This window comes from Elephantulus edwardii, unplaced genomic scaffold, assembly GCF_000299155.1.
Source record: "Elephantulus edwardii isolate Elephantulus edwardi_28Jun2011 unplaced genomic scaffold, EleEdw1.0 scaffold00077, whole genome shotgun sequence".
Lineage (NCBI taxonomy): Eukaryota > Metazoa > Chordata > Mammalia > Macroscelidea > Macroscelididae > Elephantulus > Elephantulus edwardii.
The window spans coordinates 7,451,367-7,478,987 of NW_006399827.1; the positions used below are offsets into that span (position 1 = coordinate 7,451,367).

Consider the following 27,621-nt stretch of genomic DNA (forward strand, 5'->3'; position numbering starts at 1 on the left):
CACACCTAAACACACACACACACACACACAGCCTGCCTGCAAGGCTCATTAGCATTAAACGCCAAGTTGCAGGGATAACCAGCCTTCTTGGTTCCGAGTAAATCCGCGAGTGCTGCATTAATGCAGTAATGGAAATATAATGAAGGAATTTATTGTCCCTGAAAGACAATCTCGGCCACACAAACCCCCTGGGGTCTCTCCAGACAGTAAATACAGCTCCCGCCTCTAATTCCTCCAGCCCGTAATTATCTCAGGAGGACTGTGACCCTACAGTTCTGCCTATTAGAAGTATATTTCCTTACAAAATGAACTGCGCTTATTGAATTGCATCATTTTGATCACTGGAAATTGACATATTGGGCTCATTAGGCAGGAAGTTGGATAGTTAATTTATGAGGCTACCTAAGAGCCTGTCCCTGACCACTTGTCGGGGGAAGGGGGGGTGGGGAGAGGCTAAACAGCCCACAAGGAGATGGAAGAAAGTTCCTCGCCAGGGTTGCTTTATTTTCCCCTCATTACAGAGACAGTGAACAGGAGACTTCCCCAGTGAAGATGTTGCTTCCCACCCACCCCCCAAAGCACACCCTAAAATGATCTTGCTTTAGTGCAACCCGGTCCCATTTGATGGGCAAACAGTCGTCTTCTGCTCGTTAGCACCGTTTTTCTTCGGAACGAGATGAAAAGACGATCTGAGGCTTTGCCTTTATCTTTAATATTTAAAACTGTTCACACAACCTTTCAGAAATCAAATATTGATGCCGCTACCTGTTGTTCTTCAAAGTGGAGCAATTATATCGCAGGCCCATCTTTGCACGCTTGATGAGGAGGGGGGTGTTTGGGAGACTCCTGGGGGTGGGAGGCTGGGAGGAGCAGTGGGTCTTTTTTAAGAAAAGCGCTGGAGCAGTCACTCAGAATCACCTGTCAAGCAGGCGAGCAAGAGGTACAGAAATGCAAGCAGCACCCTCAAAGTAGATGCTGCTTATTCAGCCTCAGAGGCTCTCAACCTCTTACCCAAGAAAGCAGCCAGCTTCTTGGAACCTCTGCAACCCAGATTTTGGACAAACAGGAGTCCTGGGCAGTGGAATGGTTCCACACTGCCCTCTCGTGGTGGTGCCTAGAAGCTACTGCGATTTGTTCTCTCAGAACTCGGGGCTGACACGTCAGAGGGTCTTTTAGAGAGAGTGAATGGCGGGAGAGGAGATTGCCCATCCTTCTCCCGCAGAGCAGCTGGTGGATTCGAACCGCATTCCTTTGGAATTGCATCGCAGCTTCTTGCCACTAGGCCACCAAAGCTCCCACCTGAAGCTATCATGCAGTTCTCATTGGGTCACCTTGAATTGCAGTGATGATCTAGCGGTCTCTTCTTTTTTTCCTTTTTTTAAATAACATTAATTACAATTGGTCATTGCTCTTTATTACAACAACTAATTAAGGCTTCAGTATACCCTTTCTTTCTCTTTACCTATTTATTTTTTAAATTTTTTGTTATTATTATTATTACTATTCATTTTAATGAAAATTTACAGATATTTTGGATTTCCATTCATTGTTGCCCTTTTATCCCTGCCCAGAATTTTTCTTTTACCTTTCAAAAATAGCTGTCTCTTCTTGACGATTTGCCATACCTCAGAGATGGGGAGTAATGTGGTGAACAAGACACACAGCCTACCCTCAAGGTTTCCACAGTCCTTACAAAAGAATGACATAAAGGCAGATGATAGCAAAAGCATGGGGAAGTCTGGAATGTCATGGACATACAGGGAGAGGTCACCTCCAAATCTGTGAGGGTGGTAGAAAGATTACAAAAGTAGTCTGAGGAGGGGCCTTCAAAGATAAGAGAGGGTTCACCACGCAGAGGGGGAGGAGATGTGCACAGCCAGTGCATCAGTACAAGGCTATGGATGTGAGCAGTTAGGAGCCAATTACCAAACTTGATTTGAGACCCTGTGTATCGTCAGTTTTTAAGGTGCACATTTTCTCTTCAGGTTTTAACATCTCTTTGGGATGCCTCCCACAAACAATGTGTTGTAATTTTATTTGTAGTATTTTTCTCTTTTCATGGCAGATATAAGCATTTCAAAGTCGATGGCATCTGAAATTTGAGAAATTGCAGTGAGAGAAGAGCTTAAATAAAGCAGGGGCCAGGGGGGCAAAGAGGATCTGGCAGATTAGAGAGCTTTTTAGGAGGTGGACTGGCTTAAAATGAATGATAGTATTTCAAAAGTAAGCAAGAAGTGGACGATTCCACTGTAGTGTCTACGTGTGTGGAAATAAACGGAAGGAGCTAGGAAAAGAAGCATTTCCTGTGTGTATTGCAAGTTCATTGTCTCTGGGTGGAGCAAATGGTTTGCACTGAGCATTGATGACCTAGTGAGTAAGCAGTTCTGCTGCGAACTCAAAGGCTGACAGTTCAAATCCACCAGCTGCTCCAAGAAAGAAAAATGGACATTCTCCTCCTCTGAGATTTACTGCGTCCAAAAATGTGCTAAAGAGCCAGCTATGAGTCAATTTCAACTCAACACCAATGAGATGAGTAGCTGACAGTTTATCAGTTTGAACCTACGCAGAAGGACTATATAACACAATGCCTGGTGCTTTACTTCTATAAACATTATAGTCAACAAAACCCTATGTCACAAATCTGCTGCATAACGTATGGAGGCACTGAAAGTCAGAATGGACTGGGTCGCATGGAACAGAAGTTCTGAGCTCACTGACTCTTTTTTTTCTTATTCATTTCAATGAAAATTTACAGAGACTTTGGATTTCCATTCATTCATTGTTGCACTTTTCTCCCTGTTCACTCCTCCCCCCCCAGTACACTCTTCTCTTTGAAGAGTAAAAGAAAAATTCTTTCATTGTTTTACAATCCCTCCCCCCAAGTCCACTCCATTATGCAGCCTTCATTCTGGACTCCTATAATGACCAAAATACCTAATCACATATCCCTTTTAAACAATTTTCTCCCTCATCTGTTTCAATGCAGTATACATTATTTATCCCATTGTTCTCAGTCTCCCCCCAACCCCAATGTCAGTCCTGTTTTACAGCAGTGGCACTATGCAGTGTTTGTTCTTTTGTGACTGAGATACTTCACTCAGAATAATGTCCTCCAGGGTCACCCATTTTGAATAATCCTGCATGAGTTCTTTGTTTTTCAATGCAGCATAGCATTCCATTATGTGAATATACCACAGCTTCTCTATCCATTCATTTGTTGATGGGCACAACAAATTGTTGTTAGATTGTTTCCAACTCCTTGCTATTGGAGTTCACTGACTGTTAAGAAGGTAGGGAAAATTGCTCGAACAAATGCGAATGCCACCCAGCCAATCCATCATCTCCAAGTCAGGATGAGCAGAATCGAACTGGCCACAGGGCTTCAAAGGTCTAAATCTTCACAAAAGCAGATCTCTTTATCTTTCATAAAATAGCGGTGGATTTGAACCACCTATTTTTCAGTTTGCTGTCTGCCACTTAACGTTGCGCCATCAGGACCCATGCGTAATACAAGGGGCCTATAAGATCAGTGAGTAGAAAGTTGAGATTTTTTTCCACTGGACGTGGGTGGCAGCATGAGACAGAGAGTGGAAATGGATTGGGTGGTTTCTTGTTTTGATTGTCTGAGTATGTGATTGTCTTCTGCTCACAGGAAATAGGAACACAGCATTGTGTTTAATTGGCCCTGATTTAGCTGGAGAATACGCTTTCCTCATATCACCTGGATCAACTGTGCAAATAACTTCCATGCCACTCAGTGCTTTCATCATGAGGGAGGTTGAGAACCACTCACTTTGCCTTGCGGAGATGCAGGGTGCTGCCACTGGGGTCGCTATAGATGCTCCTTGGGAGCCATGAAAGAACTATCAGGTGCATGATCCTAAGTGGCATATTTCTGGTATGTTGGTTATTTCAGAGTTTATATTCTCATCCCTGCAGTGAAATTCTAGTTGGCGCTGCAACTTAGTCATTTTGTGGCATTTTCCTTGGTGGTTGATTTTTAGATTTCATTTCTTCGAGCCAGAGATGGGGGGAAGAGGAAACGAGGCTTGCCAATGGTGCTGGTGGCGGTGGTTGTAGTTGTGATGTGCATTATAGAGGAGTCACAAGAGTGGGGTCTTCCCTTTTATAGAAATGAGGCCAATTTGGAGCTTGTGGCTAGGAAGAGCATCCCAGCATGAAATGAGTTCTTCTCTTTGAACATGAGTTCTCAGGAAGGTTGGGACAGGCGTCCATTCCAGTCTGCCCTCACTCAGCAGTGTGACCTGGGCAAGTTATTGGACCTCTTAGACCCTGGCTTTCCCTTATTTGTAAAACAGAAATAGAGAAGCTGTGGAATATTCACACAATTGAATACTACACTGCATTGAGAAACAAGGAACTCGTGCAATATTATTCAAAATGGGTGACCCTGGAGGACATTATGCTGAGTGAAATATCTCAGTCACAAAAGGACAAATACTGCATAGTGTCACTGTTGTAAAATGGGACTGACATCAGGGTTGTGGGGGAGACTGAGAAAGGTGGGATAAATTATGTATACTGCATTGAAACAGGTGAGAGATAGAACTGTTTAAAAGAGATATATGATTAGGTATTATTGTCATGGCAGGAGTTCAGAATGAAGGGTGCATGGTGGAGTGGACTTGGGGGGAAGAATTGTATAACAATGAAAGAATTTTTCTTTTACTTTTCAAAGTGAAGAAAGAACTGGAGAGGGAGGGGCAGCAGGGAGAAAAGTGCAACGATGAATGAATGGAAATCCAAAATCTCTGTAAATTTTCATTAAAATTAATAACAATAATAATTTTTTTTAAAAAAAACAGCACAAAGACGGACAGTCATCTTCAAATGTCAAAAGTTTTGTAAAAAACAAGTGGAACGATGGCCTATGTAAAAAGCACTAGCAGAGGGTCTGTCTCCTTGAGGGTGTAGAGCAGCTACCGTCCCAAATTCGCGACACACCACTTGCATCTGCCTTCACGTCCACGTTCTGCAGCGGCGGTGAGCTTGTCGTTGCTGCCTCTCTGCGCCTGGTATTTTCCATTTCAAGATCTTCACAGACGCTGCTCTTTAGTCTAGGGGTTTCTACAGGTCCACATCCTAGCCGTGTGCCAAAGCTCATTTCAGTGCTGACAGCCCCGGGAAATGTCCTCGGTACCCCGGGAAGGAAGTCATCTCTCCCCACTCCGAGCCAATATAGCAGCTCAGTGAGCGGTCCACACACTCTTTCTCATGCATTAGCTCTGACCCTGCCCGGCTCCGTCACCTATTTGCCCTCGCTGAGCCTCAGTTTCTTCATCAAAATGGTGATAATAAAAGTATCAGCTTCCCGTGGCCGTGGTGAAGGTGAAGGGTTTTGTGGGGTTTTTCATTTTCTTTCTTTTGGCTTCCTTGTGTTATTTGGGGATCGGACTTATCAAAATAATACAGTTTTAAAGTTTTAGCAAGTATCAAGTCTCTGATTCTCTGTGCCATTTCCTTTTAAGGTCATTTTTCATTTTAAAAAAAATCTAATTTACGTTTCAAAGAGGCCATACTGATTGACATCTCTAGATATGTTGAACTATATAGACAGCTGATTGGTGGGTACTGACCTGGGGCAGCCCATGGACAGCAGTATGAGACGTCTTCTGCATCTTTCTCATCAGCTGGTTCCATTCCATGGTCAAGTCTGTTGTGCCAATCCATCTCACTAAGGGTCTCCTCGCCCTCTCCAGCCCTCTGCCTCGCCAAATGTGATTACGTCGATTCATGCTTCCTAATGACCCAGCCAGGGACCTCTGGTGGCCTGGTGGGTAAGCAATTCAAAGGTACTCGGTTTGAAGTTTCCGGCTGCTCCACTGGCGAAAGATGAGTAATTTCCTTCTAAGCAATTTATTATCTCTGAAGACCCACTTGAGAGTAAGCAGTGAGTCCTTTGGAGGTTTCCAAAGGAGGTAAGGTAGACAACATTCTGTTGTGACCCATCGGTTTTCGTTTGTGGTCATTTTGAGAAATAGCTCCCCTTGCCTTCCTTTCGAGCATGTCTTTTGTCTGGGAGCTCCACGGAAGCCTGTCCACCTTAGGTAACGCTGCCAGTCCTCCGAATATTAATGATGCGTCATCATAGCAATACACAGGCTATCACAAATGGTGGTCAATTGTCATTAATATGTTGCATTTATTATCTCTGAAGTCCTGCTGACTGGCATTAATGGGGGGGGAGTGTGACTGTCATTCATTTTATAAAAAGAGCTAGAGTTAATTGTTCTTGACTTTAAACTCCCCTCATTGTGGTCCCTGAACTAAGATGAGGCTGTGACTACCATCTTCCCTAGCCCGGTGAGGTCACTGGTTAGAATAAGCAGTTAATGGCAATGGTCTGCAGAGCCTTGATAAAGGCCAAGAGTATCCATCATTTAGAAATATAATTGCTTGCAATTTAAACTATTCATTTATTATAAACAGTTTACTGAAGTATCTGATTTATCCTAATTATTTGCTCTTGCTTTTGCTTATTTATTGGATTTTTCTTTTACTTATTTTGTTGTTTTTGAGAATATTCACAGCGAGCCGTACATCAGTGCGACAGTTTTTGCACATACAATCAGGTGGTATTGATTACATTATTCTACTTGTACAACCATTCTCACTGTCCTTTTCTGGGTTGTCCCTCCACCACAGATATAACATACTGCCCTCTAAGATGCTTATCTAATCATTCCTGTTAATGCTATCGATCTGAACTATCTCATACAATAGTTCTTTAAAATGTATGTTCAAGGCAGAACTATTTTACTAGGCAAGCTAAACTTGTTTGTTTTAGTTTTAAGATGACTCCATAAGACATTTAGGGTTTAAGATTTGAAAATTCTCTCAGGGCAATAGTTTTGGTGTCTCAAAACTACCTTCCATGGCTACAGAAAGTCTGGAGTCTAGAAGAATTTTAAATCCTGTTCTACATTTCCCCCCCTTTTGGTCAAGTTTCTTCTCCAGAATCATTGATTCAAATATTCAGTAATGGCAGCCAGACACTATCCAATCCCTTTGATCTCATGGCAATGTAGACAGCTTTTTGAGACAATTAGCCACAAATTCCATGTCCTTCTCCTATTCCTCGCTCTCTTTCCTTTGTTGTTCAGGTAAATAGAGAATTCTTATCCCTTGGAGGATTAGAGTTTAATGCATGCACAGTGGCAGATATATGTTGTTAATATGTACCATGCAACTGAAACGAACTCATAGCTGACCATTCAGAGGGTTTTCAGAGGCAGTAAATAATACAGGAGGAGATTGCCCATATTTCTCCTGTGGAACAGCTAGTGGATTTGAACCATGTGCCTTCAGCTTGTCATTGTGGCTCATTGCCACTAGGCCACCAGAGCTCGCTATGATAGACCCTTACAACTCAATAAATGGTAATGATGTTGGTGTATTACTTCTCTATCAGTTATGGCACCTGATCTGAAAATGACATTTTGATGGTTAGTTGTTTCTAGAAAGGATGCATGCTGTTTATAGACATGAGTGCCTTTCTTTGTGGTCACTCCAGGCCTTGTAAGGGCTGCAGAAGTGAATGGCACCAGTGGTGAATCTGATAGCATGCACAACAGTGGTTAGAGTCCCATTTGGATTTCTGTTGTCAGTGATACTTCTTTGTCTACTTAAGACCCTACACCTTGCTTCCAGAGCAGAAGAAAGGGCCATTCCACTTACAAACCAAGAGAAATGCAAAGCACATGAAATGTGACAGCAATGTAAAATCTCAAGTGCGCAATCATTAACTGGCAAGACCATGAACTTTGATGAATATAGAATAAAGGACTAACCTTCAGAATGGGACCAACGGCTCATTAAAGCTTGAGAGGAGAGAATAGCAATAAGAAAGAGGCATGAGGGATTTCTACCTCCATGACTCCCAACAACCAGATATATGTAAATTCTCTTTTCTTTTTATGTCATGGTTTTCAGATTCAACTGACTTTGTACAATGAATATTAAGAGGTTCATCATTCAGATAATGAGGCACAATAATTCCTGGTAAATAGCATATCATCTTGCATTGACTGGCTTTTATAATATCAGTAGGTTGTACCAACCAACTAGACTATAATCCTTTGATTATTTCCATATATAGCTACCTTTAAAAAACTATGAATCACAAAAAGACTCAACATAAATGGAGGGCTGTTTTTATGTGCAGAAAGCAGATCTGAGTTACTGGCACTCTGAGAAGGAGTGTGGCATCAGGATTGGAGGAAGACTCATCAACAATCTGCATTATGCAGATGATACAACCTTGCTTGCCAAAACTGAGGAAGATCTGAAACATTTGCTGCAAAAGGTCAAGGACTATAGTTTTCAATATGAATTGAAGTTTTAAAAATCAAGAAGACAAAGATTCTCACTACTAGGCCAATTTTCAGCACTGTGATGGATGGAGAAGAGTTTAAGGTTGTTAATAGTTCAGCTCACTCAGCTTCACAATCAACACTCTTGGCACCAGCAACAAGGAAATCAAAAGACTAATTCCAAGAGAGATGAAAATAAAAACTAAAATGCAATACCACCTCACTCTAGGAACAGCAGCAAAGTTTAACAGGGCAGCAAGTAATAAATGTTGGAGAGGGTGTGGCAAGATAGGACATTGTTGTACATTGTTGGTGGGATTGTGAAATGATGCAACCATTATTCAAGGCAGTTTTCTGCTTCCTCAAAAATCTGAACATAAGAAATTCTATATGACTCAGCTATTCCATTGCTTGGATATACCCTGAGAAAATGAGAACTGAGGCACAAATGATATAACAATGTTCATAGCAGCATTATTCACCGTTGCAAGAACATGGAAGCAGCCCAGATGTCTAATGACAGTCAAATGGATTGAGAAATTATGGTACATTCACACAATGGAATACTATGCGGCATGCAGGCACAATGATTTTGTAAATTATTACCTAACTTGGGAGGGACTGGAGAGCATTATATTGAGTGAACTAACTCAGTCCCACAAGGACAAATATTGTATAAAACTGTTATTGTAGAATGAGTATGAGGATCCAAGGGGAGGAAAGAGCAGAGGGGTGAGGATGTGCTGGAGGGAGGGGGGATTAATCATGGGGTTGTACAGTTTGATGGGTAGAAAGGTGACAGAAATTGAAAGAATCTGGTCTAGAAAACAATGTATTTGAATTTTGTAAATAAACTAATATAATAATAATTAAAAGACAAATTGCATTGGGGAAATCTGCTGTCAAGAACTGCTCCCAAGTGCTAAATAGCAATGATGTCAGTCTAGAGACTAAGGTATGCCTGATGTGGGCCATGGGCTTCACACGTACTTACTATATGCATCACGGAGTTGGACAGTGACTAAAGATGGCAGAAGAAGAATTGATGCCTTTGAGTTGTGGTGCTGGAGAAGAGTATTGAACAGAATATAGACTGCCAGGAAAAGAAATAGGTCTGTCTTGGAAAGTGTGAAATTAGGTTTTTCCCTGGAGGCAAGGATCTTGAAGCTGCATCTCACATACTTTGGGCACGTGGCCAAGAAAATCCAGTCATTGGAGGAGGGCATCACGCTTGGCAGGGTAGAGGGACAGCGCGGGAGAAGAAGACCCCAGATGAGATGGATTGACACAGTAACTAGGGTGATGGGATTAGGTGTGTCAGAATCAGTGAGATTGGCTCAGGGTAGGTCAGGGTTCAGAGCTGTGGTACAGAGGGCCGCTGTGAGTAGTTGCAGGTGACTCAATGGCACATAACAACAATAAGCATTTGGTAAGACCAACAGATAAACAATAACTAGCTCTGGTGGCTTAGTGGTAAGTGGTTGTGCTGCCAACCCAATGCAGTTCGAATCAACCAACTGTTTTGGAGGAGAAAGATAGGCAGTCTACTCCCATGTGATTTACTGCCTCTGACAACCCACTGGAGGGTCAGCTATTTGTCAATTCCAACTCAGTGGTACACAACAACAAATAACCAAAAGGTTGGTAGTGTCAACCCACCAAGAGGTGCTGGAGAAAACAAAATTGGTTATCAATCAGTTATAAACTTTGAAAATCTTATACAGCAGTTCCATTGGGCACACACAGGGTTACCAGGAGTCAGAATGGACTTGATAGCGACTAGCAACATTTGGAACCCTCAGCAGCTGCACCACTGGGCTACTCCTTTATATTTTTCACCACATGAGAGAGAACTACTAATTAGAAAGGAAAATTAGGCAGGCTGCATGGTCCAATAGCGACTAACCATATGTGACGACTGAGGGCTTGAAATGTGGCCAGTCGGAGTTCAGATATGCTGAGCGTAAAACAGTGAAGAAGACTGCCTTCAAGATGGACTTCATATCAACATCAAGAAAACCAAAGTTATCACTAATGTACCAACAGATAACATCAGGATAGATAGAGAAAAGATTGAAACTGTCAACAGCTTCATCTTACTTGGATCCACAATCAATATACTTGGCACCAGCAGTCAGGAGACAAGGAGACTTGTTGCACTGGAAAAGTCTGCAGTAAGGGATCTTTCCAAATTATTATAGAGCAACGATATCAATTTGAGGACTAAGGTGTGTCTGATTCAGGCCATGGTCCTTGTCGATAACTTACTATTTATCTAAGAGCTGACTAAAGATGACAAAAGAATTGATGCCTTCAAACTATGTAGGAGTATTACATATCCCATGGACTGCCAAAATAATAAAGGTAGGTCTTGAAGGTGAAGCCAGAGTGCCCCCTGAAGGCAAAGATGATAAAGCTTTGTCTCTCATACTTTGGTAATATTGTAAGGAGAGGCTTGGAGAAGGCCATTATGCTTGAAAAGGTGGAGGGTCAGTGAAAGAAAGGAAGAACCTTAACCAGATGGATTGACATGGTGACTGCAGCAATGGGCTTTAGTGTGTCAGAGATGTTAAAGATGGCACAGGAAAGGGCAGGGTTCAGATCTTTTGTTCATGGGTTGCTATAAGTTGTAGACTCCACAGTACCTAATAACAACAACAAGTGTAAATAAGCATTACATTTTAAAAGCTAATATAAAATAGGTGTAAAAATATCTCATTAAACATTGTCTTGTAAATTATGTGTTGAAATAATAGCTCAAATAGATTAGGTTAGATAAAACACCTTATAAATACTCATACAGACTTTTTAAAAACTCTTGGTAGACCTGCTCAAAAAGTGTATCATTCTGTCCGAGGCTCCCTTTCTGTCCGTAGTAGACAGTGCTGCCCCTAGACCTAGTCCTGTGTCCCAGCCCCTGCATCACTGTTCATATGCTACCTCAAATGTGACTGTCTTCAGTATCTTCATTTACTTCTTTAATCATTTTGCTACTTTTAAAATCCAAACAGAAGGGCATGAAGTGGAAAGTGAGTCTTGCACCCTGTCCCCCACTTCTCCTTTTTTCTCATGTCTCCTCTGCAGAGAGGCAGCATCAGCCCCACATCCAGGACATCCTTCTGGAAACACCCAAGAGAGGGCCCTCGAGTTCCACAGTGCCTCCACACTCTCCACCACTCCCTGCGTCTTCCACCTGGCCTTCCTCCCTCCTGGCCGCTGCAGGCCTTCGAGCACAGGCTAGAGGGTGGAAAGAGCCCATCGAGACAAGGGCATTATGAGAGGCAGGCGTTAAATAGCTAACATGCGTGCATTGAAAAGATGAATGAGGAAAGGGACTGTCTCTCTAATTATCCCCCCAAACATTTGCTCTTTCTAATTTCTTTGAAAACTGAGCATCAAGGATTGTAGCGTGTGAGCAGCGGGACCCGAGCCACTCACAGGGGAGACTGTTAAGAAGGTGATCCGTGCATCCTGCTGCTGCCTGTGCGCCCCTGTGGTCCCCTGTGGTCCACAGACTCCCCTTAAAAGACATTGCCTCTTTGGAGATGAAATAACTGGAGATTGGGAGTTATTTGCCTAAAGCCTTGTGAATCAGGGATTGAATTAAATGACATTAAACTAGAAATAGCTTTTTAAGGCAAGTTTTAGTATGTTAATTAAGACAGCCTAACCTTGAATTTTCACAGCTTCGGGAGAAACAGTAGCCTGGAGATAAATCAATGTATAGTCCACTATATATATTTGGATAGAGCTTTCGAAACTATCATCCTTTTAATTATCTAAGCCATTCCTTAAGGCATGGAGGATGGAGAAAGGATAAAGAAAATGACTCGGTATTATTGTGTCCCCCTCACCCAGCATTGAATATCTGTCAGATCTGGTTGAAAGGGACGTCCAGGGAAGGTTAGTCCCACAAAAGACTGGTCGAGTCAGGGGATGGAGGTGGAGCTTGGATGTCCATTTTTTTAACCAAATAGGAATCAAGTGTTCTCCAGGAGCTGGGGATTTGGCAGGAAACAAGAAAAGAAAACCCAAACAAATATGCCTACGTTCCCTTCTCCAAAGTATAAAGAATTAAAGAGACATGGGGCTGTGCATATGCGCGCACACATACACAGACTATAAAGGAATATAAGGAGTTCAAGTTTAATTGGGCTGGTGTAGATAGGGAGGGTGGGTTCCCAGCCCGACAGGAGTAGAGAAACAGACCTTTCCATCTGTGATCATTCCACTTGTCAACAAACTAGTTTGATTGTGCATTTTGGACCCAGTTGTTCTGTCCAGTTGACACAGAAATTCAACCTTATACTGCACACCCAAAGCTTGCACCATAGAGTCAGTTCCAATTGATAGTCACCCAGTAGGAGGGTAGAACTGACCTGCAGAGTTTCCAAGGCTGGAGGTCTCTCTTCCATCGAATGCCTGGTGAGTTGAAACTGAGCACCTTTTAATTAGGAATTGAGTATCTTAACCACTTTACCAGTAGGACTGTTTGGCCCCTCACTGTTGTTAAGTGCTGTCAAGCCAAAGATTCCTGACAACCCTGTGAACAATGGATACTCACCCTACTCTGTCCTGTGCCACCCACATCATCTCTGATATTCTTATTACTGCGTCAATCCATCTTACTAAGAGTCTTATTCTCGTACATTGACCTCCACCTTTCAAAGTATAGTGACTTTTTCCAAGGACTGCCTTCTTCTAACAACATGCCCAAAGTATGAGCCACTCACTAGGGAGTCAAAAATCACTAAGAGAATCTGGATAAGCAACTGTTTGGAGTTGGATAAGAATTTCATAAGCTATTATAGTAAAAATAAAAGACTAAGGTGTAAAGGTGTTTCTGCCAGGTAGGAAGATTGCAGAACTAACACAGAAACTGAAAACGAACTGTATTTCTCCAGCCTGAGCAAAGGGTACCATGATGAAGCAAGAAGAGAGAGACCAAAGTCGCACAGCCTGTGTCCCAACTTTGTCTCTTTGGCCGCTTGTGCTATGACACGAAATGTGGTGTCACAGAACTCTATGCATAGGAAATTTTGCACCTACCTTACAGATCTTGGGTAGGCATTTCTCACAATTGAACTGTGTCCCCTGCAAGACACATGTGTATAAAGATTTTTGTGGGACAACGACATAATAATCTCCCTTGAGCTGATAGATCAAATTGTAAAAGGATAAAGGGCAGAATGTAGCATTTCCTAGCCCCATCACTGCCTTGGTCCTATGTGAGGAAAGTTTCCTTGGCGTGTGGCCTGCAATGCCTTTCATCTCACAAAAGACCAAAATGGAGAAAAGCCAGCCTGGAGGGAGCACCTCCGCAGCACCAAGAAAGAATTGCCAGGAGTGGAGTTTGACTTTCTAAACTCAAGGGTCTGTGCTGGAAAGCTCCTTGGCACCAAGGAAGGTCAAGATACCTCCAGGGAATTCTGAGCCTGCAGATGGTCAAGGAAGCAAGGACCTTCCTCCAGAACAGCAGAGAACACTTTTCCCTAAAGCAGCACCTGAATTTAGATGTCTAGTCATAGGGTTAATGTTGCTAACTCAAAGGTGCCGTCTCTCTGACTGTTCAAATGGAATAGCAATTCCACAGGGAATGATGCACGGTGTCCTCTTATGCAATTTACATCCTCCAGCAACTCGCTAGAGAGTCAGGTATGTGTCAGTTCAGACTCAGTAGTGAAGAATGATTGTGTGCGCCTCTTAAACGGCAAGAGAAGAAATTTGTTGGCTAAAGTCATCCACTTATGGTATCTGAGCTCCATCAGCCCTAAATAACGAAGACAACATTTTTAAAGGTAAGAAAACATCTGGAGAGGGTGAAACTGAGCTGCTCCTTGGAGGCAAGGATTCTGAAGCTCCATCTGACATACTTTGGACATGTTGCAAGGAGAGACCAGTCCTTGGAGAAGGACGTCATGCTTGGGAGGGTGGAGAGACAGCGCAGGAGAGGAAGACCCTCAATGGGATGGATCGATTCAGTGATTGGAGTAACGGGAGTAGGTGTGTCAGAGACAGTGAGGTTGGCACAGGATAGGGCAGGGTTTAGGGCTCTTGTACATAGGGTTACTATGAGTCACAAGCAACTCGAAGGCACATAACAACAACAACAACAAAACATCTAAACTCACTGTTGTTGAGTCATTTCTAAGTCAGAAAGGCTCTCCACTGATTGACAGGGTTGCCTCTGTGAGAAGAGCCCACATCTTTCTCCCTCGGAACAACTGATGGATTCAAACGGACAACCGTTTCGTCCACAGTCTGACATATTGTGCACCAGCTCACCAGGACTCTTGAAGCACCAAAAGACACATGTATTAGAAAACTTGTAAATGTATAATTTACTATAATTAGTTTTTAAATAACAGTCTTAGAAACAACGTTAGTTGGCAATGGTGGCACAATGGCAAATAGTGCATAAGAAACTTAAGTACCATGACTATAATGGAGAAACTCGTGCCATACACCCCTCACTGGGGTCTGCCTAACGGGACATGATGACTTAGGTGAAGGCTAAGTATAGGATCTAGGTGAAGAACTTCAGTTCCAACAAGTGTGGCAAAAACATGTTCAACTTGATGTTGACCCTCAGCCCACTGCCTCTTTGGAGAAGATAGGAGATGAGGAACATTTTCATTTCATCGAGCTTATGCTTTTATGAACCAGTCAACATCTTCCACATCCATTCTTCAGTTTTCTTTTTGTCATCTTTACCACCTGCACTAATCATTGTCATTATTTCTTGCAAAGAAATCACCCATTATTAAAAAAAAATCAACATTACAATCATAAAAAAATAAATTCTATTTGTGTTTTAATAATATAGTAAGATTAACGGGATAATAAACAATATGTGTGTTCAGTTCATCTGGTTTCTCCCCACTAACTTCCAAACCCTAATCTGTTCACATGGTGTTATTGTTGTTGTGTGCCATCAGTCAGAACCAACCCATAGGTGACCCGCCAGCAGGTCTTCAGAGGCAGTAAATTGCACAGGACGAGACTGCACATCCTTCTCCCATGAAGCAACTGGTGGATTAGAACCTAGTGCCTTTGTGATTGCAGCACAGCTTCTTACCACAAGGCCACCAAAGCAGAGAAGCATATTAGCTTGGATGAATATTAGCTTGGAGTGAATTAAGTGTTTCTAAAGAAGAATCTCTCTTCCCTACAGGGTGTGGAGACAATGAAATCTCAAGAATCCTTCTTCAACCCTTCTACATACCTCTGGCCATGATAACCCCAAGCAGGTCAATCTGGTCTCATTTCATCTTTCCTTATCTGCATTGCAGCCACTTCCTTCTTAACACACTTATTCTAAGGGCCATAAATATTTATCTTCTGCTTTCTTCCAAAGTTTTTACTGCAAAAAGCCTATTTCTAAAATGCCCACCCCTTTTAACTCTCCTCTCTTCATAATCCCTTCCATTTATCTTCATTACTGTGGAATCTACATAAAATAAGACAGACATCTGGACAGACACTGAGAAGAACCCAGGATCCAGCTGGATGGCATTATGAAATAGTATATCCAGATGCCAGGCTACAGTTCTCAATTTTTTATGAATGATAATAGTCATGTATGCACACCGTCAGTGTTCCAGTGTTTCTACTTCGGAGACAGTGTGCTTATATGTTTTCAGCAAAAAGTAATTTTATTGTAGAAAAAAAAATAAAGGGAAAGGAAAGAGTTTGTAGGTTGGTGTCTGGGTGTGGATCTGCCACTTACTGGTTATGCAGTCCTGTTTCCTCTTCTGTCTAATATATGGTTTACTTATTGATCTCTGACGTTCTTTTAGCTCTAGGAGTCCACTATGTGTGTGTGTATTTATGTATATGTATATGTATATGTATATGTATATGTATATGTATATGTATATGTATATGTATATGTATATGTATATGTATCTATCTGTGTGTGTGTGTGAGAGAGAGAGAGAGATCGTCATTTCATCAATCTACAGATACTCTATGTTGTGGTAAAGTTGATAATTTGACGCCACTTGTTTCTATCTGGTCCTTTTCCCTTTCAATAATTCCTCCAGAGTAACGCCGCCACCAGCTTTTTGCATTTAGTCTTGTTCATCTAGAGTGATTGCAGGATGCAAGACTAAGCAGTGTTCTTAAATCTCTGAGACTCACTAATTACATCTCAAAAAGACCTATTACACACCTCAGCAGCACGGTCAGAGACATATAACGGGGAACTTCAGTTGCAAAGAAGAGAGATCTGATTTATATGGCACGGTTGTCGGACATACTTCACTAACCTGTCAGGCTAACCCCTTGCAAGATCATGGGCGTGGCCACTCAGCTACTTGAAGCAGGGATGTGACCTGTGTCTTAACTCCCAACAGACAGGGGCTAGAATTACTGCTGCGATCTTTGTTTCCTACCTGCTGTCAAGTTGGTTCTGATTCATAGTAACCCTCCGTCAGATTTCGGCAGCTGTAAATCTCCAGGGCCCCTCTTTCTCCCCTGGAGTGCTCAACGGATTCATACTGCCAGCTTTATGATGAATGCGTTACACACTGTGCCACCAGGACTCGCTTGTTGTAGTGTGCTGTTGAGCCGGGTGGACCTGTAGCTGACCCGCCAGCAGGTTTTCAGAGGTGGTAAATGCACAGGAGGAGATTAACCGTCTTCCTCCTGCAGAGCAGCTGGTGGATGCTTTTGGGGTTTCAGCACAATTCCTTACCTCTAGGTCCCAGAGGTCCCTAATAGACAGTGAGCTTTATAATAGTAATTACAGTGTCCACAAAGGAATCTTTTTTCTTATTTTTTTTAACTTCCTCCCTGTAGTTCTGCTTTCCAGTAATTCTTCTATCCCACCCTATCCCACCCTATTCCTGACTTTCTTTATCCTTGGGCAAATGCCACCCTTTTGACCTTTGACCTTACATGGTCATTCAGTGGTGTGAGAGTCTCCATAGTGGCATTGGTCACCTCATAGCTCTATCTTTTATTTGGCTCAAAGTTGAGTCACAGAAGTGAGTCTTGTTCCATATTTGAAGGTCACCTAAGGACCGTAGTCTCAAGGATCCACCAGTCTCTATTAAGTCAATAATCTTGGTCATTTTTGTATTATTTGAGATTGTTCCACATTTCCTCCTACTCTGTCCGGGATCTTCGACTATAATCCCATTTGGAATAGTCAGCAGTCATGGCACCATCTCTTTCTTCCAGTCTGAAGGTCATGGGAATTGAGATTTGGGTGGTCCATTCATCCTTTGGACTAATTGTTTTGGCAGGTCTTTGCTTTTCTTCCTTCTTTGTTCTAGACAGGAAGAGACCTTTATAGTGACACCTTTGACAACTGCTCACAAGCTTTTAAGGCCTCAATCACAATTCACCAGAGCGAATATAGACCACTGTCTTTGTAAACTGTTATGCCAACTGACCTTGATGCCACCCAAGGCCGAAGAACCATCAGTTCATTCCCTCAGGATGTTTGGATAGAATTAATAAATTGATCAAGCATTTCCCTGTGTTGGCTCTGCTAGATACATAAATGTAGTTACAGTGCATAATAATATGAATGTAGAAATACCATCTACCAGATCTCTGTATGGTCTACGGTGGAGTCCTTCTTCCCTGGCTCCCAAGTATTCCTGTAAGTTTAGATATTAAACCCAATTCAGCTCATCCATGTGGACATCATATTTTGGCTTCAAGAGTTGATCCCTGGCTCTAAAAAAGAGTTATCACTTATATGGTTTCTCCTATGCTCTTCTGGCCAAACTTGGTCTTCTTTTATAAGAGTTGTAAAGTTTAGGATTAAACAGATTTGGACTGGATTTATAGCTCTGCCAAATACTAACTCTTGGGCCCAAATTTAACAACTTTGAGCTTCAGTTCCCTCCTATGTAAAATGGGAATAAGAATACCTTCCCCACATGGAAATAGTGGAGATAATGTCTATGGAACAGCAAGCAGGCCTAGAGGATCCTCAGTCTCTGCTCTATTGGGACTTGATTACATTCATCAGTCCAGTGTTTACTCAAACTCTTATAAGACAATCACCTGAATGGGACTATGGCATAAAGACAAGAATGCTAGCGTTCTGCAGTTACAAGTGAACAGAGCCTGTGGACCAACTCTAGATGGAAAATAATCTTAATGAAAACCACCAGTATGCCATGTCTTTTGCCCTTTTTGCAATTGGGTTATCAGTCTTTTTTGTGTGGAGGCCCTGTAGGAGTCTGGAGACTTTTGATATGAGACCCTTGTCTGAAATGGTATTGTCAAATGTTTTTTCCAGTCAGTAGCTTTTTTATTTTCCCACTCTGTTGGGAAAAGGTTTTGGTGCACACAGGGATTTAATTTTGAGAAGATTCCATTCATCAATTGTATCCTCTAATAACAATCTAGTTCACACTGGGATGGATTAAGAAATCATGGTACATTCACATGATGGAATATTACGCTGCATGCAGGAGCAATAATTTTGTAAATCACTACCTAACTTTTGGAAGCAGGAGTGGCATCCACTTCCTAAACAACATGTCTCCAGAAACTCTATGAACTTTGATAAATGTCAATAGTTGTAGAGGGGCTTCAGGCGTTTTGTTCATAGGGTCACTATGAGTCATGCTCGACTCAAAGGCAATCAACAACAACAACAACTACCTAAGTTGCGAGGAAATGGAGAGCATTATGCTAAGTGAGCTCACTTAGTTCCTTAATGACAAATACTGTTAAGACCATGATTGTAGAATGTGTATGAGGATCCAAGGGAGGCAGGGAACAGAGGGGTGATGGTGAGGGTATTAATCATAGGGTCGCACAATTTGATGGGTGAAGGGGGTTGAAGGAAATGGGAAATATCGGTATGAAAAACAGTGTATATGAACTTTGTAAGTAAACTATTATCAAATAAAAAATTGTATTTAAATTACAAAAAAGACTATTATTAAATTTTGGAAACTTACAGGATGACTGAGAACCAGAGCGTGGGCTGTGTGTGGTGGCTTTGAAGTGACTCTCTGGCAGTTGAGAGACCATGTGCTTTGAGGGATAAAGGCCACCTTTTGAAGGCCTGATGACCTCACTTCCTTCACTTGTCCCACTGAATCTGTCCCTAATTTCCTAATCTAAAAGGTGGCAAGGTTTACAGTACACAGTTCTGCTTCAAAGTTTGAAGACGCCCTCCACCCTCTCTCCCCTATCTCACTGCACAGCAGATGTAAGTAACTCCAGCACAAGCCAGCCAACCATCCCCTCGTTCACACAAATGGGCTTCTATTTCCTCTCAGCTACTGCTTTTGTAGTGCTGTAGTTCCATTTAAACTTCAGGGAATTATTTCCGAGTGTATTAGAGGAAATTTGGGCGAGACTTCCTCGAGAGAGAATATAATCGAAACCTCACATAAACTCTGAATCACACCAGCCGAGCGACTCCTCATTGAATCTCTCGGAATTTTGAAAGCGAAGGTTTACTTGAGCTTAGCCTTCTGCAGTAAGCATCCTCCCTGTAAGCACCATTTCCATTAATCCAAAATATCTCGTGGGGTGAATTGGCTCCTTAAAAAATGTTGTACCATCTGCAATTATTTTCCCCCATCTAGAATTATAAAGTTAGATGACAACCAAGACTTATAAACCACGAAGGGCTTATGCTAGAACAGTCTCTGAGGTCCTGCTTCAAACCCAGTGGTGAATTTACCTCATTATGCTCACATCTTTTGAAAAGATAAGTTCAGCTGTGTCTTTGAAATGCTTCTATAGTTCAAACTCTTGCATTATTTCAGGCTGGCTCTTCCCATGTAGGACTCAACTTGAACAACATTTTTAATTCAGGTCGCTTTTTATTTTTTTTATTAAATTTTATTAGTTTTAATGAACATTTACAGAGATTTCGGATTTTCATTCATTCATTGTTGCACTGTTTTCTCCACCCTCATCCCCAGTTCGTTCTTCTTCCCCCCCAATGTCTGTTTTAACTGTCCAATTGCCACAGTGCTTGTCAAAGCCAGTTCTGATTAATCTCCTTTGTCAGTGTGTCCCTTGCCATTCCCTATCACTCCTCCCTGAGAGAGACTTCACCCTGACTCATAAGGAAAAGGGGATGGCATATTCTCTTAGCTACTTCCTGCTGAAAAGGGACGCTGTGGGTTTCAGGGTGAAGGTCTTCTCTCACTACTCTAAAGGGCCCCTTTGGCAGTAGGAAACACATAGACTATTATGGAGATTGATTTGGGAATTTAGATGCACTGTTATCAATTGTGCTTAGCCGTACATGTTCATATCTTTGAAGATGTATCATGGAAGTGTTGCAGCCTAGAAGATACAAATTTAACTAACAAGTTAAAAGTGCATGAGTCAAAAATTGAAAAGCAATAATATTCTGAGTAGAGGTTCTAATAGTGGCACAAATCAAGTTACAGAGGTAAGGTGGTTCCATTGCCATCCTTACTCTAACTTAATTTTTTTTAATTTAAATTTGTTATTAACTTCAGTGAAAATTTACAGAGGCTTTGGATTTCCATTCATTCATTGTTGTAGATTTGTCTCCTCCCAAGGCTCCCCCTCACCAGACATTACCCTCTTGGAAAAGAAAAAGAAAAGATTCTTTCATTATTTTACAAACCCTCCCCCAGGTCCACTCCAACATGTAGCCATCGCTCTAGGCTCCTGTCATGACCGAAATACCTAATCATATATCTCTTTTAAACAGTTCTCTCCCCTCTCTGTTTCAGAGCAGCATACATTATTGAACCCATCTTACTCAGTCTCTCCCCAACCCCAAGGACAGTCCCATTCTACAATGGTGGCACCATGCAATATTTGTCCCTTTGTGACTGGGACATTTCACTCAGCATAATGTTCTCCAGAGTCAACCATTTTGAGTAATATTGCATGCGTTCCTTGTTTTTTAATGCAACATAGTATTCCATTGTGCGAATATACCACAGCTTCTATAGCCATTCGTTTGTTGATGGGCACTTAGGTTGTTTCCAACTCCTTGCTATTGTGAACAAAGCTGCAATAAACATGGGTGTGCATATATCTGCTTGGGTGTCAGTTATGGTCTCTTCTGGGTATATTCCCAGTAGTGGTATTGCGGGGTCAAATGGTATCTCTATTTGCAACTTTTTGAGAAAGCACCACACCACTTTCCACAGGGGTTGCACCATTTTACACTCCCACCAACAGGGAATCAGGGTTCCAGTTTCTCCACAACCTCACCAGCATTTATTGCTTGCTGTTCTGTTAAATTTTGCTATATTGACTGGGGTGAGATGATATCTTATAGTTGTTTTAATTTGCATCTCTCTTAGGGCTAGGGATTTTGAGCATTTCTTCATGTGCTTGTTAGCCATCTGAATGTCGGAACAACACTAGAAGTCCTAATCCACAACATAAACAGTCTTCCCAGTATCCTGGAAAACCTACAACCAGGAGAAGATAACGTAGATGAATGGAATCTTCTAAGACTCAAATGCCTATGCACATCCAAAAACTTCTCCAACAGGGTAAAAAGAGAGGCCACTGACTGGGAAAAAGTATTTGGTAATAACATATCAGATAAGGGACTTATATCCAGAATTTATGAAATACTTGAGCACTACAACAAGATAAAGGTAGAGAATCCAATAGAAAAATGGGCACAGGATATGAACAGGCACTTCACCGAAGACGACATTCAGGTCGCTTTTTAAATTAGGTGATTTAGAAAATATTGTTTATATGGTTTTGTTTAAATCAGAAAAGGTGTGCATGAGGGGACTGTCTTTTCACCATGCTAATTCTCTAGGCTGAGAAGCTGGAGTCTGTGAAGAACGCCTCATGAGTATTGGAGGAAGACTTAGCAACAACAGGTGATTCGTACTTGTGTATATGCTACACCTTGCTTGCTGACAGTGAAGAAGATTTGAGGCACTTCCTGAAGAAGATCAAAGACTATTCAGTATAGGTTACTCCTAATATAAGGAAAACAGAAACCTCCTCAACTGGACCAGTGAGCGACATCATCATAAATGGTGAGGAAATTTAAGTCGTCAAGAATTTCATTTGACTTGGATCTATCATCAGTGCCCAAGAAAGCAGCAGTTAATCAACCAGTGCACTGCGCTGGGAAAGTCAGCCACAAAAGGCATCTATCTCTATGGTGCTAACAATAAAGTCTGTCACACTGATGACTAAAATATGCCTGAGCTAAGCCATACTCTGATGCAAATCAGAGAGCTAGGCAGTGAATAGGGACGACAGAAGAACTGGTGCCTTTGAGATGTGGTGATAGAGAAGAATCTTGAACATGGACTATCAAGAGAACATAAAGGTCTGTTCTGGAGAGGGTAAACCAACTTGCTCTCCAGAGACAAGGATTCTGAAGCTCCATCTGACATATTTTGGGCATGTTGCCAGGAGGGACCAGTCCTTGGAGAAAGACATCATTCTTGGGAGGATGGAGGGACAGTGCAGAAGAGGAAGACTTCGGATGAGCTGGATTTACACAGTGCCTGGGATAATGGGGGTAGGTGCGTTCGAGACAGTGAGATTGGCTCAGGATAGGTCAGAGTTCAGAGTCATGGTCCCCAGGGTCACTATGAGTTTCAGGTTACTCAACGGCACATAATAACCACAAGCAGCCATACCGTTTTCACTCACCTCAGATGCATAACAAAATCTGGTCAGTGTAAAATAGGGAAGACCAAGAAGGAGTTGACTGCCAGAAAAATGAAAAAACTCTTGTCTTGGGAAAAGTACAGACATAAATGCTCCTGGGGAAAGTAAGGATGGTGAGACTGTCTCCCTCACTTTGGATCCCTGGAGAAGAGCATCATGTTCTGTAAAGCAAAGAATCAGAGGGAAAAAAGAGGAAGACTCTCAGTGAGATGGATTGGCACCGTGACTGCACCAATGGGCTCAAACTTAGCCACAAATTGGAAGATGACAGAAGATTGGTGTTTTCATTCTGTTGTACACAGACAAAGTCTCTTTCAGACACCTGTCCCTAAAAACAACACCAATGCTCTTGTCATTAGTTTCCATGAAGAGGGAGCCGTTGTGAATAACAGAATGCAGAGTTGCCTGGTTCTGCGCCATCCCTGTGAGCTTTGGTATGCTGATGAAACCACTTCCTTGAGGGATTTCCTCCTTCCTCTTGGCTCTCTACTCCACACACTCTGCATTCTAATTGCTAGTGAGTGTGTGGTGCTGGTACTTCTTATTATAAATCTCCCCACATCAGCAAGTCAGGGTCCCAATGGCATTAACTCCAACCACATCACTAAGGTTGGCTCTATTTAAGGAAGCATCTCTCTCGCCTTCATGTTGAGTGTCTCGCAACCTATGAAGCTCATCTTTCCAGCACTGTATCAGACGATACTCTGTTGTGACCCACATGGTTTCTGTGGCTAATTTTCAGTAGTCGCCTGGACTCTCATCCTAGTCTTCATCTAGAAACTCTGCTGAAACCTGTCCATCTTGGTTGACCGTTGTGTATGTGAAATACCAGTAGCATGACTTTCAGCATCACAGTGACATGTTCACTACCACAGAATGACAAACTGGCAAGTAAGCTGGTGGAGATGTGTACACAGGTGTTCCCCAACTTACAACAGGGTTCTATTCTGCCGACTTCTCTACGGGAAATTGGTTCCGAGATGGCTGAATACGTCATCTTTTTTTTCCTCTCTCTTTCATTTTTATTAGTCTCAAATGCTCATTGTCATCAAGTCTGACCCTCCACCATATTATTGAGAGGCTGTAAATTACACAGGAGGAGACTGTTTATCTTCATCCCAAGGAGCGGCTGGTGGATTCAAACCTCTAAGAAGTGTCATCTTTGAGGTAGCAGCACAGCTCCTTTGAAAACCAAGCCACCAACACTCCCTCCTTAGTACTTCCTTTTTTTTTTTTTTTTTTTTTTCAAATAATAAAAGTAATTTCTTTTTCTCACAATTTAAGAAACATTTTATAATTCAGCCACAGCCTTTACTTCCAAGTGACTTCTTCATTGTCTCTCAATTCTCTTTTATATAACATACTCTTGTTGCGGAAGGCAGTTAGCTTTTCGTCATCCCTTCTGTCTAGATAACATCCAATCAAAAATCCTATAGGAACGAGCACATGAACCCAGTGGTCGCGGAGCATGTTCAGTAAAGTCATGATTTCTGCGTCCCAGGCGCCCACAACGACCCAAGATCAAGGGCAGCGGAGAGTACTTCCTTTTTTATTAGCAGTATCTTTGTGAATCCTGTCTTCGGGTTTGGCACTTAACCTGAGAGAGGAAACCTCTCCTCCCCCTACAAAACAAAACAAAAACGGGTCATAAATGCAGTTTGTCATAACTCACATACCTTATAAGTGAATGTTTAGGGAGAGAGAGAGAGGGAGAGATCTTGCTGTGAATGGTAGCAGCACAAGAATCTGACTATCTGACTATGAGGGATTTATATAGTAAAGGCAAGCGAGATTTGAAGACAAATACTCCCAACACCCTTGACTTCAAACCACTCTTAGACAAAGCACTGTTCTAATGCATGGTCAGGTAATCAGCTGTGCAGTCTAGTTATTGCCAGAGGTTCAAAGTACAGGCTTAGAGCCAGAGATACCTCTGCTCACATCCAGCTCTCCCACTGATGGGCCATTTCTCACTAGGCAGCAAAGTATCAGAGAAGCCAAGTAGGTACGACAGGGGGGGCTTGTAGGAGGCCATCACTTTTTCACTCCACGTGTGAATTCAATTTGATAAATTCCCGTCCAAGATGAACAGAATAGCCTGCATGTAAATGCCACAACTGTGCTTGATGTTGGCTGTGGTGTGAGGATAAACAGAGGAAACAGGTTCAGAATTGAGCATCGCATCTCCAGTGATGGATAATCCAGTAAACAAGCAAGGGCTCACTTGTGCTTACTTACCAATTTGTAGTTAACACTTTGCTTTCCAAAGAGTGTATTGCATTAGTATCCTTTCCAGTCACCAAAATACCTTGGGTCATATGAACTAATATACAATCTTTGCAGGCATATCTGTAAAGCAGCTGTTACGTGTTCACTAAATGCACGTAGCTCCTGTCAGCCCTGAACCAGTGTCAGTGTCTGCAGGTGAGGGAGCTAAGGGACTTCCCTGACCTTCGGGCTTCCTCCAGGTCTTCCAGGAGGATGAGCTTCAGCAGCTGAGTGTCCATTTCCAGACCTCTGTTTTCTTAAAGGAGCCCTAGTGATGTCATGTGTAATGTACAGGCTGCTAACCGAAAGGTCAGTAATTCAAATCCACCAGACACTTCCTGGGAGATGAGTAAGCAATCTCTCCTCCCAGTCTCTTCCCATAAACACCGACAACCTTGGAAACCTGATAGAACATCACTAAGTCAGAGCCAGTTAACATCAGTGACTGTGTTTCCAGAACCAAGGACTCTACTGCCACTGTACGCCTAGGACCTGTATCCACACACCAATACAGACAGGAAAATCCCCTGCTTATCTTATTTTATTTTTACTTGAGCAGAGATCCTTGCAGTTCTTCACATCCAGTGCAGACCACTGGACTTGAAATCATAAGGCCTGTGTTTGCTGCCTGTCTGTCTGCCTGCCTGCCTACCTGCCCGCCTGTCAGCCAGCTGTGGCTTGTGGACAAGTCACTGAGCCTTCGCCAACCTCACGGACTCCCCTCATTTGTAAACCAGGCAACACACACATCTCTCACCTCATTCTGCAGTGAATTAAAATAAACCGAAAAGAGAAGTGTGAGGCAGCGAGAAGCAACCCGCATATCCCCTGTAGTTTCAGCTTCTCCATTCAACTCTGTTTCCTGGTCTGCATAATTCAACTTCTTCTAACACGCTGTGCACCAAAGTAGTTCATTGGAAACACAGTAATTAGCATTACAGATAAAATGACACTGCCGCAATGTTAATTACTAGTGCAGATGTACCGTTAGATATCATACATAATGTTGTCAAGCCTTTATTTTTAAATTAAAGTGCAACAAACCATACCCTGGCTACACAGCTTTTTTTGATTAATACAAATTAATGTTATTTCGGTGTCTAGGGAAAAGGGTAGGAATGGGGGAGGGGGTTGCTTCTAATTGTAAAAGCACAAAGTCAAATGGTAGACTTGCAGGTAGAGTCCCTCACAATCCCCTGTCCCAGCTGTGGCCTCTTCAGTGGAGAATGGGAGCTCCACGAGGACAGGGACCAGGCTTGGTTTTGTGCCTGGGACCTCCAACACTGTCACACGCAGTAAACATCTGCTGAATACAGAGTGGTTCAGTAAATGACTGAAAGCCCAGCCATGCATTCAGAAGGCTCTAGACATGGAGTGGAAGAACTAGGCAGCACAGAGTTAATTCCTGGCTGTTGTGACGTGTGGTCCAGACAGAATCAACTCTTCCAGCAGATTTTCAGAGGCTGGAAATCACATGAGAGGAGAATGCCAGTCTTTTTTCCCTTGGAACAGCTAGTGGCTTCGAATTATCTGCCTTTGGGTTGGCAGTGCAACTTTTTACCCACTAAGCCATCAGAACTCCCTCGTTTTACTTCCGTTTCTTCCTCAGTCCTCTGGTTTTGTGTTTGCTTCATGGCCTTTGAAATGATCTTGATGCTTGTCGCATCTCTCAAATGCAAACTCATTGCTTTGGGGTCAGCACCACCTCCCAGCTGACATTCCAGTGGCCTTTCAAGACAGCTTTAAAATCTGAAAGGAGAGACAGGTGAATCATTGCAGTGAAGAGATAAGTTCTAGTTCTTCATTGTGACTTTTGGCAAAAACAGTATTCTAGTCCACTGGACGCTGGGGAGTGGGAAAGATCAACAGAGGCCCCTCAGTATCAACGGAGCACACATTCAATAAGCCAGTGGGGAAGGAGGGAGAGAATGAACAGTTGAGACTATTCTGTTATTACAGGTGATGGCTAATGCTGTAGATGAAACTATGTGAAAACCTTGTCTGATGAAGGTATCATGAGTTACATGGCGTCCTCATCTAATTCCTCAGAAAAGAAGACTGGTCTCAAAGGAGCCAGATAAACAGGATGAAAACCCAAGGAACTCAGTATCAGTGCCTCCAAAGAGTTCAGTTCAGGACCCAGTCAGAGGCAACCTTTAGCTCGAGACCTTGCTCCAAGCACTCAGCCAGCCCAACAGCGTGAGCTGGAGGGTCGCACGTGCAATCTAAAGTTCTACGATCAGTTATAGAGAGGTGCTGAGGTGAGAGTCAAGAGAATGTAGCGAACTATCAAATCCAGAGAGGGAGGAAGATGAAGAGACCGCCAAGAAGTATGGTCACCTAGGAAAGCCTGAAGCAGGACAAAATCAGGAATTGGCGGGGGTGGGGGGGG

The 27,621-nt window shown here is 42.5% G+C and overlaps 1 protein-coding gene across 2 annotated transcripts in view; it reads left to right on the top strand.

Annotated features, from left to right (window-relative positions):
• Nucleotides 1-27,621, top strand: part of CA10 (carbonic anhydrase X) — a 675,672-nt gene that overhangs the window by 526,243 nt on the left and 121,808 nt on the right. The window lies entirely within an intron of this gene.